This window comes from Oncorhynchus gorbuscha, linkage group LG13, assembly GCF_021184085.1.
Source record: "Oncorhynchus gorbuscha isolate QuinsamMale2020 ecotype Even-year linkage group LG13, OgorEven_v1.0, whole genome shotgun sequence".
Classification (NCBI taxonomy): Eukaryota; Metazoa; Chordata; class Actinopteri; order Salmoniformes; family Salmonidae; genus Oncorhynchus; species Oncorhynchus gorbuscha.
Genome location: NC_060185.1, coordinates 44,982,231 through 44,994,860, shown reverse-complemented (window position 1 = coordinate 44,994,860; position 12,630 = coordinate 44,982,231). Strand labels below are relative to the sequence as shown.

At 46.1% G+C, this 12,630-nt stretch overlaps 1 protein-coding gene across 5 annotated transcripts in view; it reads left to right on the top strand.

Annotated features, from left to right (window-relative positions):
• Positions 1-12,630, top strand: part of LOC123992968 (rap1 GTPase-activating protein 2-like) — a 158,539-nt gene that overhangs the window by 70,318 nt on the left and 75,591 nt on the right. The gene's annotated exons all lie outside the window — the stretch shown is intronic.

Here is a 12,630-nt window from a genome sequence, read left to right as displayed (position 1 = left end):
GTAATAGCCATAATTGCAATCTCATAGTGTGGAAATATATATATATATAAAACATGGGAAAATCACGTTTTTGACTGCACTGTGCCTTTAAAACTGCCTCATGATGAGTTAATTTTCGATACACAGCACATGGTTTCCTCTTAGACAAGAGTGCCCATCCCTGTTCCTGGAGCGCTACCGTCCTGTAGGTTTAACCTAGCACGCCTGGTTCAAACAATTAGCAGGTTGATGAGAGGAGTCCGGTTAGTAATAGCTGAGGTCGGAGTTAAAACCTACAGGAGTGTAGCTCTCCAGGAACAGGGTTGGAGATAAAACCTACAGGAGTGTAGCTCTCCAGGAACAGGGTTGGAGTTAAAACCTACAGGAGTGTAGCTCTCCAGGAACAGGGTTGGAGTTAAAATCTACAGGAGTGTAGCTCTCCAGGAACAGGGTTGGAGTTAAAACCTACAGGAATGTAGCTCTCCAGGAACAGGGTTGGAGTTAAAACCTACAGGAGTGTAGCTCTCCAGGAACAGGGTTGGAGTTAAAACCTACAGGAGTGTAGCTCTCCAGGAACAGGGTTGGAGTTAAAACCTACAGGAGTGTAAATCTCCAGGAACAGGGTTGGAGTTAAAATCTACAGGAGTGTAGCTCTCCAGGAACAGGGTTGGAGTTAAAACCTACAGGAGTGTAGCTCTCCAGGAACAGGGTTGGAGTTAAAACCTACAGGAGTGTAGCTCTCCAGGAACAGGGTTGGAGTTAAAACCTACAGGAGTGTAGCTCTCCAGGAACAGGGTTGGGCAACCCTGTTCTAACATCCCTGGTTGTATTCACTAGGCTGGAGGAGTGCGTGTACAGTTCTGGAGTCAGTGAAAGATCATTTTGATATGAATAATCTGTTTTGGCTCTGGCATTAATGCAGTTATCCTGTGATTGTGTGGTCTGATGTCCATCCTCCTCCCAGCAGTTTCCTGTGCTGAAAGTAATCAGTCCAGTAATACAGCTGGATAGAAGGTTGCATGTGCACAGTGTATCTCCGCGTACGTTGTGACCTGGAGATGAGACAAGGGGATATTATGTTAGCATCAGGTGGTTTTCATTTCATTTATGTGTGCGTGTGTGTGTGTCCTGTATAGAAATGCTGACTGTTAGACTACCCAGAATGCCATTGGCGGTGGCAGCGGTCTGCTTCTTTCTTTGAGATCTGGGCCCACATTAATTTCGCATCTCAGAGTTGGAGTGCTGATCTAGGATCAGGAGTTTTGCTTTTTAATTTAAAAAAAAAATCTTAGTGAATAATAATACATTGGACGGGGGGACCTGATCCTAGAGCAGCAATCCTTATCTGAGACGTTTTATGAATACAAGCCCCTGGAGTCCACAGCACTGCTCTTCTTATTGAGTTTTGGATTCCGTACTGAGAGAAAGTGGCTCTCTAAGAGGTCATTATCTCAGCAAGGTTTAGCCAATCAAAGTGTTTACATAGTGTTCTACAATTGATTTCTTCCTCTTTCAATTTGGTGGCTCTGATGTTGTTGCTGCGGCAGTAATTATTTTCCCAGCTTCATTCAGGTTTCATTTGGGAGAACAAATCAATCCCTCGCAGTATACCCCCCACTCTCTAGAACTCTGCCAGGAAGGTGTGTGTGTGTGTGTACGTGTGTTCCTCAGCCATTCGGTTGACTGGCTGAGCTCCACTCTCCTTTGACCCCTGTATCTATAAATAGCCTGTATATCCATCGAACCCACTGGGCAAACACTGGTTGAATCAATGTTGTTTCTACATCATTTCAAGCAAGAAATTCAATGTGTTGATGTTGAATCAACGTGGAAAACTAATTGGATTTGCAAAAAGATTTGCAAACAAAACAAAATCCAATGACAGGGTGATGTTTTTGGTTTATTACGGGATGAATTCACATTAGTTGTCAACCAAATGTAAATCAAAACTAGACGTTGATCTGACATCTGTGCCCAGTGGGGAGTGAGTCCCAGCAGGAAACCTGGGTGTCTATGGGATTCCATATGGCTTATGAGCAATTCCCCCCCCCCTGTAGCTTGCCTGGCTACTGGTCCCCTCAGGCTACTTGTGCTAACAGTATATGGTTCCTTGTAGGCTACTGCCCCCCCAGTGCCCAGTGAATAGGTATGGGGCCTTCAATGTGCCACTGGGCTTATTGGCTCCCCTTAACCCTTTGTGGAGGCCACTAATCCTTGTTAGGCCATTGCTCCCCTATACAGTGCCTTGCGAAAGTATTCGGCCCCCTTGAACTTTGCGACCTTTTGCCACATTTCAGGCTTCAAACATAAAGATATAAAACTGTATTTTTTTGTGAGGAATCAACAACAAGTGGGACACAATCATGAAGTGGAACGACATTTATTGGATATTTCAAACTTTTTTAACAAATCAAAAACTGAAAAATTGGGCGGGGCAAAATTATTCAGCCCCCTTAAGTTAATACTTTGTAGCGCCACCTTTTGCTGTGATTACAGCTGTAAGTCGCTTGGGGTATGTCTCTATCAGTTTTGCACATCGAGAGACTGATTTTTTTTCCCATTCCTCCTTGCAAAACAGCTCGAGCTCAGTGAGGTTGGATGGAGAGCATTTGTGAACAGCAGTTTTCAGTTCTTTCCACAGATTCTCGATTGGATTCAGGTCTGGACTTTGACTTGGCCATTCTAACACCTGGATATGTTTATTTTTGAACCATTCCATTGTAGATTTTGCTTTATGTTTTGGATCATTGTCTTGTTGGAAGACAAATCTCCATCCCAGTCTCAGGTCTTTTGCAGACTCCATCAGGTTTTCTTCCAGAATGGTCCTGTATTTGGCTCCATCCATCTTCCCATCAATTTGAACCATCTTCCCTGTCCCTGCTGAAGAAAAGCAGGTCCAAACCATGATGCTGCCACAACCATGTTTGACAGTGGGGATGGTGTGTTCAGGGTGATGAGCTGTGTTGCTTTTACGCCAAACATAACGTCTTGCATTGTTGCCAAAAAGTTCAATTTTGGTTTCATCTGAACAGAGCACCTTCTTCCACATGTTTGGTGTGTCTCCCAGGTGGCTTGTGGCAAACTTTAAATTACACTTTTTATGGATATCTTTAAGAAATGGCTTTCTTCATGCCACTCTTCCATAAAGGCCAGATTTGTGCAATATACGACTGATTGTTGTCCTATGGACAGAGTCTCCCACCTCAGCTGTAGATCTCTGCAGTTCATCCAGAGTGATCATGTGCCTCTTGGCTGCATCTCTGATCAGTCTTCTCCTTGTATGAGCTGAAAGTTTAGAGGGACGGCCATGTCTTGGTAGATTTGCAGTGGTCTGATACTCCTTCCATTTCAATATTATCGCTTGCACAGTGCTCCTTGGGATGTTTAAAGCTTGGGAAATATTTTTGTATCCAAATCCTTCTTTAAACTTCTTCACAACAGTATCTCGGACCTGCCTGGTGTGTTCCTTGTTCTTCATGATGCTCTCTGCGCTTTTAACGGACCTTTGAGACTATCACAGTGCAGGTGCATTTATACGGAGACTTGATTACACACAGGTGGATTGTATTTATCATCATTAGTCATTTAGGTCAACATTGGATCATTCAGAGATCCTCACTGAACTTCTGGAGAGAGTTTGCTGCACTGAAAGTAAAGGGGCTGAATAATTTTGCACGCCCAATTTTTCAGTATTTGATTTGTTAAAAAAGTTTGAAATATCCAATAAATGTCGTTCCACTTCATGATTGTGTCCCACTTGTTGTTTATTCTTCACAAAAAAATACAGTTTTATATCTTTATGTTTGAAGCCTGAAATGTGGCAAAAGGTCGCAAAGTTCAAGGGGGCCGAATACTTTCGCAAGGCACTTTACCTGATGAAATAAAGGGTCCTGATTGGCTACTGCCACCATAGTGTACTTGTTATGCAGGTGAATGAGGACCCAAAAGCAACTTGGCGAAAACAGAGTCTTTAATCCAGTAAAGTAAATCTACAATCATAAAGCATAATTCCACTCGTAATGACGAGAACAGACTGGAGACTCGATCATGAACTGCAGGTTGCCTCGGGAAGGCACTTGAACGTAGCAGACTCAGACACCTGCTCACCACGCAGCATCTGAGGGAAACACGACACGACAGGGCGATACACAGACACAGCACGGTGAACAATAGACAAGGATCCGACAGGGCAGGAACGGAAAACAAGGGGAGAAATAGGGACTCTAATCAGGGAAAAAGATAGGGAACAGGTGTGGGAAGACTAAATGATTGATTAGGGGAATAGGAACAGCTGGGAGCAGGAACGGAACGATAGAGAGAAGAGAGAGAGGAAGGGAGAGAGAAAAAGGGGAACGAACCTAAAAAGACCAGCAGGGGGAAAACGAACAGAAGGAAAAGCAAAATGACAAGACAATCTAAGACAAAACATGACAGTACTAACATTTTAGAGGTCTATGATTAGCTACGGACTCCCCTGTGGTCAGTGCTGAGGTAAGGGGTCCTTCAATGAGCCACTTCACTTGTTATATTAGCCACACACTGGGAGCCATGAGCCATAGAACGCAGCCCTTTCAACACCTCACACTCTGACGTTCATTGCATTACGCCATTGGTCTGTGTCTGACTGTCCGTGGCGCTGAGCGGCCTGTCTTTATGCTAGCATGGGAGGAACAAGCACATCTCTCCTCTCTGCTATTTTTACACGGGGCAGGTCTGCAATTGATTCAGCGCTATTGTCAGATGTGACGGTGCATCATTCACACATCATTGACACATACTCTGCCATGGTCCTGATTGATGCGGCTCTGTATGCCAGCTATGTCTGCACTAATCATCAAGCCTTTGACTAATTGGATTAGGTGTGCCAGTTTAGGGTTTAAACAAAAACATGTGAAATGTCTGGAGGGGCCTGAAGAGAGGGTAAGGAAATGCTACGCTGATGGACGGGTTGCACCTGATTCCTCTCAGCCCTGATGTCCTGCTGGCAGATTAATGTATTTCCTTGTCTTTGTTTTTCGCTGTCTAATAGGCCATTACATATTAAGTTCATTAGAGGAACGATTGGGCTTCTGCAATGGTACGTCTGGAGCATCATCAACTTCATTATTGAGTTTCGTAACAAATATCTGTATCGGGCTGGAAAGAGAACGTCACAATTCGGGAGGTAATTGGCAGCGAGGGACTGTTGCCCTCCCTCCCTCCCTCCTTCTCCTCCCTCCCTCCCTCCCTCCCTCCCTCCCTCCCTCCCTCCCTCCCTCCCTCCCTCCCTCCCTCCCTCCCTCCCTCCCCCTCTTTCTCCTCCTGGGCCATCTCTCTTTCCCCTGTGTGCCCTCCCTCCCTCCCTCCCTCCCTCCCTCCCTCCCTCCCTCCCTCCCTCCCTCCCTCCCTCCCTCCCTCCCTCCTTCTCCTCCTGGGCCATGTCTCTTTCCCCTGTGTGCCCTCCCTCCCTCCCTCCCTCCCTCCCTCCCTCCCTCCCTCCCTCCCTCCCTCCCTCCTTCTCCTCCTGGGCCATGTCTCTTTCCCCTGTGTGCCCTCTCTCACTCTCTTTCTCTCTACCCCCCTCCCTCCCTCACTCCCTCCCCCTCTTCCTGGCTCCCTCTCCCCTGTTTATGTGTTGATTATAGCTGAGGCAGGTACAGTACACTGTGTGCAGTGCCTGTCATCTCTCCAGGGTGTAATCAATATGTGAAACATGGAGGCCTATTGGTGTGACATTAGGTAAACATGATTGCGGTGCAAATGTAATTAGTATTGAATCAGGTCCAATTCAAAATAATAAAGAAGGAGTTGGGTGGTGATTGTGAAACATAGGAGAGTTAGGCTAGACAATGAAGGGTTTTTATAGTGCGATGACAAGACAGGAGACATATCATATAGGTCATGTCATTATCTCCATTCACTATTGAATGTATTACTTTGAGTCCACACACTTTTATTCATTAATTGTCTGGTTTGTGTGTGTGTGTGTGTGTGTGTGTGTGTGTGTGTGTGTGTGTGTGTGTGTGTGTGTGTGTGTGTGTGTGTGTGTGTGTGTGTGTGTGTGTGTGTGTGTGTGTGTGTGTGTGTGTGTGTGTGTGTGTGTGTGTGTGTGGTTGTCAAAGTGTTACAGCTCATACGAACCTCTAGCTTTAACCTTCCCATTCACTATCCGGCCTATTGTCCTTTTCCACTCTGTTACTCCCCCCTTGTTCTATGTTTCATCTCTCCCTCTCTTGTCCCTCTGTTTTCCTTTGTCATGCTGCGTCTCCCTCCTTCGACCCCCCCCCCCTCCCCCTCGGAGAGAGAGACATTCACGGTGACGCAGGAGCTGTTTCATTAGACAGGCAGCAAGGATAGACTGCACCACCACTGTCTCTCACACACTGTCTCTTGCACACAGACTGTCTCGCACACAGACTGTCTCACACACAAACGTTCTCACACACAGACTCTCTGTCTGGGACCAACACCTGTTTGTTTATGTGTTTGTTTATGTTTATGTGTGTGTGTGTATTCTATATGCATCTGTGTGTGTGTATGTGTGTCTGTGTATGTTCTGTATGTGTGTGTTGAGATTTGGCTGTTATTAAAGCTAAACTCAGACAGCAGTGGCCAGCCCCAGGAGGTCTCAGGTCAGCTCAGAATGGACATTTTATAATAATACGTTTCTCTGGAGCTGTAGCAGTTGCTATGTACAATCTGTGTATCTCCGTCAACTGTGTAAACGGGGGAAGGAAGCCAACTACTCCTGCTTGTACTTGTACTCTGTTTAGTTTGTGTCCACCATTGACTCAGTGTTAACCGCTAGCGACAGCTAGAGACAGTGTTACATTGTGTTGGCCCTATGGAAAGTATTGGAGAAGCCTGGGGTGGCTGGGCTGTCAATGGAAGGGGAAGTCTGGGGCATGACCACTTGTTTCCAGCACTCGGCAAGCCAGGCCATGTGCTTATACTAACAACTCAAAGAACGAACGAGAGAGAGAGAGAGAGAGAGAGAGAGAGAGAGAGAGAGAGAGAGAGAGAGAGAGAGAGAGAGAGAGAGAGAGAGAGAGAGAGAGAGAGAGAGAGAGAGAGAGAGAGAGAGAGAGAGAGAGAGAGAGAGAGAGAGAGAGAGAGAGAGAGAGAGAGAAAGAAAAAGCGAGAGAGAGAGTGAGAGAAAAGGAGAGGGAGTTAGAGGGAGAGAGAAAAAGAGAGAGGGGTCGAGAGAAAGAGACGAAGGAGCCGGAGATGGCTGTTCTTTGCAGCATGTTTCTCTTTCAGAATGGAAAGATCAGCAGTCAAAGGCAGTCAAGTGTTCTCTTGTTTCCTTTGGACACTGTGACATGAGCATGCTACTTTCACACACGGAAGCTATTGCATTATCCAATGGAGAGACTGCTGCATTAGTTCCCAAATACCAGAGAAATACGTTGCATATTGGTCTCCTTGTTCCACTTACTGTGAATCGGATGGAGAAACAGTACTGCATGTTATGTAACTCTCTGATATTGATATCCACTATTGATATCAGGTAGAATTTCCTCCTGCAATCCTTTAGCCTTTTGATGATGTTGTCATTGTGCTTTTGAGGTTTTTCTTCTGATAAAGTTTCTTCTGGTATTGATATTGATTGTTGATATTATGGAAGAATGTCCTGCAAACCTTTTGCATGTGTTGTTATCTTAATTCTAGATGATTTCTGACCATTTATTTTAGCTGCTAGCTAAGGAATGGCACTAGAGGGGATGTCTGCCGCTTTACGGGCTCCTAACCAATTGTGCTATTGTACTAAACACCTTCTTTGCCCGCTTTGAGGATAATACAGTGCCACTGACGTGGCCTGCTACCAAGGACTGTGGGCCCTCCCTCTCCTTCTTCGTGGCCGACGTGAGTAAGATATTTAATTGTGATAACCCTTGCAGGGTTGCTGGCCCAGACTGCATCCCTACCGCATCCCCAAGGCATGCTCAGACCAGCCGGCTGTTGTGTTTACGGACATATTCAATCGCTCCCTATCTCAGTCTGCTGTGCCCACATGCTTCAAGATTGCCACCAATGTTCCTGTACCCAAGAAGGCAAAGAGAACTGAGCTAAATGACTATCCCCCCGTAGCACTCTGTCATCATGAAGTGCTTTGAGAGACTGGTCAAGGATCATATCACCTCCAACTTACTGGCCACCCTAGACCCACTTCAGTTTGCATACCGCCCCAACAGGTTCACAGACGATGCAATCGCCATCACACTGCACACTGCCCTATCCCACCTGGATAAGAGGAATAGCTATGTAAGAATGCTGTTCATTGACTACAGCTCAGCATTCAACACCATAGTACTCTCTAAGCTCATCATTAAGCTTGAGGCCCTGGGTCTCAACCCCGCCCTGTGCAATTGGGTACTGGACTTTCTGATGGGCTGCACTCAGGTGGTGAAGGTAGGAAACAACATCTCCACTTCGCTAATCCTCAACACTGGGCCCCATAAGGGTGCGTGCTCAGCTCCCTCCTGTACTCCCTGTTCACCCATGACTGCGTGGCCATGCACGCCTCCAACTCAATCATCAAGTTTGCAGACGATGCAAAAGTAGTGGACTAGATTACCAACAACGACGAGACAGCCTACAGGGAGGAGGTGAGGGCACTCGGACTGTGGTGTCAGGAAAACAACTTCTCACTCATGTCAACAAAACAAAGGAGATGATCAGGACACAGCAGAGGGAGCACCCACACCCTATCCACATCGACAGGACAGCAGTGGATAAGGTGGAAAGATTTAAGTTCCTCTGCATTCACTTCACGGACACTGAAATGGTCTGAAATGGTCCACCCACACAGACATTGTGGTGAATAAGGCACAACATTGCTTCTTCAACCTCAGGAGGTTGAAGAAATTCGGCTTTTCACCTAAAACCCTCACAAACGTTTACAAATGCACAATTGAGAGCATCCTGTCGGGCTGTAGCATCACCTGGTACGGCAACTGCACCGCACATGACCGTAAGGCTCTTCAGTGAGTGGTGCGGTCTGCACAACGCATCACCGGTTGGCAAACTACCTGCCCTTCAGAACACCTATAGCACCCGATGTCAAATGAAGGCCAAAAAGGTCATCAAGGATAACAACCACCTGAGCCACTGCCTGTTCACCCCACTACCATCCAGAAGGCGAGGTCAGTACCGGTGCATCAAAGCTGGGACCGAGAGACTGAAAAACAGTTTCTATCTCAAGGCCATCAGGCTGTTAAACAGCCATCGCGAACACAGAGACGCTGCCTATATACAGACTCTAATCATTGGCCACTTTAATAAATGGATCACTTGTCACTTTAAATAATGCCACTTTAATAATGTTTCCATATCTTACATTACTCATCTCATATGTATATACTGTATTTTATACCATCGTGCCTATGCTGCTCAGTCATCGCTCATCCATATATTTATATTTACATAAACTTATTCCATCCCTTTAGATTTCTGTGCATTAGGTAGTTGTTGTGGAGTTGTTAGACTACTTGTTAGATATTACTGCAATGTTGGAACTAGAAGCAGAAGGATTTCACTACACTCGCATTAACATCTGCTAAACCATGTGTATGTGACCAATACAATTTGTTTTGATTTGACATCTGCACTGAACTGAAGGGTAGAGCTGCCGCTTTCAAGGAGTGGGACGCTAACCAGGACGCTAATAAGAAATCCCACTATGCTCCCTGACAAACCATTAAATAGTCAAAGCGTCAATACAGGGATAAGATTGAATGCTACTACAATGCTCTGATGCTCGTTGGATGTGGCAGGGCTTTCAAACTACTACAAAGGGAAGCCCAGCCGCAAGCTGCCCAGTGACACAAGCCTACCAGCCATTACGTCTGTGCGCGTTTCGAGGCAAGCAACACTGAAGCATGCATTAGAGAATCAGCTGTTCCAGACTACTGTGATCACGCTCTCCGTAGCCGATGTGAGTAAGACCAGGTCAACATTCACAAGGCCGCAGGGCCAGATGGATTACCAGGAAGTGTACTCAGAGCATGCGCTGACCATTTGGCAAGTGTCTTCACTGACATTTTCAACCTGTCCCTGACCGAGTCTGTAATTCCTACATGTTTCCAGCAGATCACCATAGTCCATGTGCCCAAGAACACCAAGGTAACCTGCCTAAATGACTACCGATCTGTAGCACTCACGTCGGTAGCCATGAAGTGCTTTGAAAGGCTGGTCATTGCTCACATCCACACCGTCATCCCAGAAACCTACTCCAATTCGCATACCGCCCCAACAGATCCACAGATGACGCAATCTCTATTGCACTCCACACTGCCCTTTCCCACTTGGACAAAAGCAACACCTACGTGAGAATGCTGTTCATTGACTACAGCTCAGCGTTCAACACCATAGTGCCCTCAAAGTTCATCACTGAGCTAAGGACCCTGGGACTAAATGCCTCCCTCTACAACTGGATCCTGGACTTCCTGACAGGCCACCCCCCAGGTTATAAGAGTAGGCAACAACACATCTGCAATGCTGATCCTGAACATGGGGGCCCCTCAGGGGTGTGTGCTTAGTCCCCTCCTGTACTCACAGTTCACCTACAACTGCGTGGCCAAGCACGACTCCAACACCGTCCTTAATTTAGCCAACGACACAACGGTGGTAGGCCTGATAACCAACAATGATGAGATGAGCCTATAGGGAGTGTGTATAGGTCAGTGTGGTACCAAGACAACAACCTCTCCCTCAACGTAAACAAGACAAAGGAGATGATCGTGGACTACAGGAAAAGGAGGGCCGAGCATGCGCCCAATCTCATCGATGGGGCTGTATTGGAGCAGGTTGAGAGTTTCAAGTTCATTAGTGTCCACATCACCAACAAACTATCATCGTCTAAACACACCAAGACAGTTGCGAAGAGGGCATGACAATGCATATTCCCCCTCGGGAGACTGAAAAGATTTGGCACGTGTCCTCAGATCCTCAAAACGTTCTGCAGCTGCACCATCGAGAGCATCCTGACAGGTTGCATTAATTCCTGGTATGGTAACTGCTCGGCATCCGACCACAAGGCGCTACAGAGGGTAGTGCGTACGGCCCAGTACATCACTGGGGCCAAGCTTCCTGTCATCCATGACCTCTATACGAGGCGGTGTCAGTCAAAGACTCCAGTCATCCTAATCATAGACTGTTCTCTCTGCTACCGCACGGCAAGCGGTACTGGAGCACCAAGTCTAGGTCCAAAAGGCTCCTTAGCAGCTTCTACCCACAAGGCATAAAACTGCTGAACAGCTAATCAAACGGCTTCACGGGCTATTTGCATTGACCCCCTCTTTTGTTTACGCTGCTGCTACTCGCTGTTTATTATCTATGCATAGTCACTTTACCCCTGCCTACATGTACAAATGACCTAAATGACCTTGACTAACCCGTACCCTCTGTATATATTGCCTCGTTATTGTTATTTTATTGTTTTATTAGTTTGTTTAGTAAATATTTTCTAAACTCTTATTTTTCTTAAAACTGTGTTGTTGGTTAATAAGGGCTTGTAAAGTAAGCATTTCACAGTAAGTGAAATGCTGTTGTATTGTATTGTAACACAACGGCAATACACTAAATGAGTGTGGTCTCTCCAGTCCACAGCTGGGCCACACTGACTTGACACACGAGAGGGGGAAAAAACTATGGATGAAAAAAAGAGGCTGGGAATTAAATCCTGTGTTCGATAACTGACTAAATAACTGTCAAGAGAATGTGACTAATTGGCAACCTGTTGCACTGTGTGTCTCACCTCTCACGTCCATCTCAGAATCCCCACTCTGTCCCTCCTGATAAATGAACCTCTTAATGTGTGATCATTCTTCTGGAAGGAGACCCCAGCCCCCTGGAGGCCCCTGGGGGCCTCTCAACAACCATGTCAGCTGGTCACTAAGGATCTGAGTGAAAGTCATTATCAGGCCTCTCGGCTAAATATACTCTCCACAGACCAGAGAGAGAGAGAGAGAGAGAGTTAGAGAGAGAGAGAGAGAGAGAGAGTCAGAGAGAGTCTGAGAGAGAGAGTCAATTTCTGTGACTAATTTATTCAAGGTCTCAAAGACCTCTCTGATGAGGATAGGCTACCCGTCCTGTTGTGGGAGGATGCAGAGAGCTGTGGGTTGGCAGTGCACTACATTGCTGCCTGCCATAGGTTGAGGGACAGTGTCTGACAGTCCAATCAACCTGCACATGTATTCTACTGTATACTTATTGTTATTGTTGAATGTATGGTTATTTTGACCCTTGGTTATTGTTGTTACTGTTGTCCTGTTGACAATTTTTATTCTCATTTTTTAAATATTTTTTATATTGTAAATATCCAAAATAAGCTTTGGCAATATGTACATTGTTACGTCATGCCAATAAAGCGAATTGAATTGAGAGGTACCGATACAGATATTTTACATCTAGGCTCTGTGGTGGGCCAGCCTTGGAGGCGTTAGAGGACAGACAGAGACAGACACACAGGCAGAGGGGTCTTGGTTTTCAGCCAGTCCATGCTCCACTCACGACACGGTTCCTTGGCGTCTGATTGATAGATCTCCGTTACAAGCCCCGCAAACTCACTTGGATACCCACTACTTCATTTGGCTGGATAAGTTGAAGACCTAGTCTTTAGTCTATGAGCCAGACAGCCTCTCTTTCCTTCTAGGCGTATGAGTAGGGTTT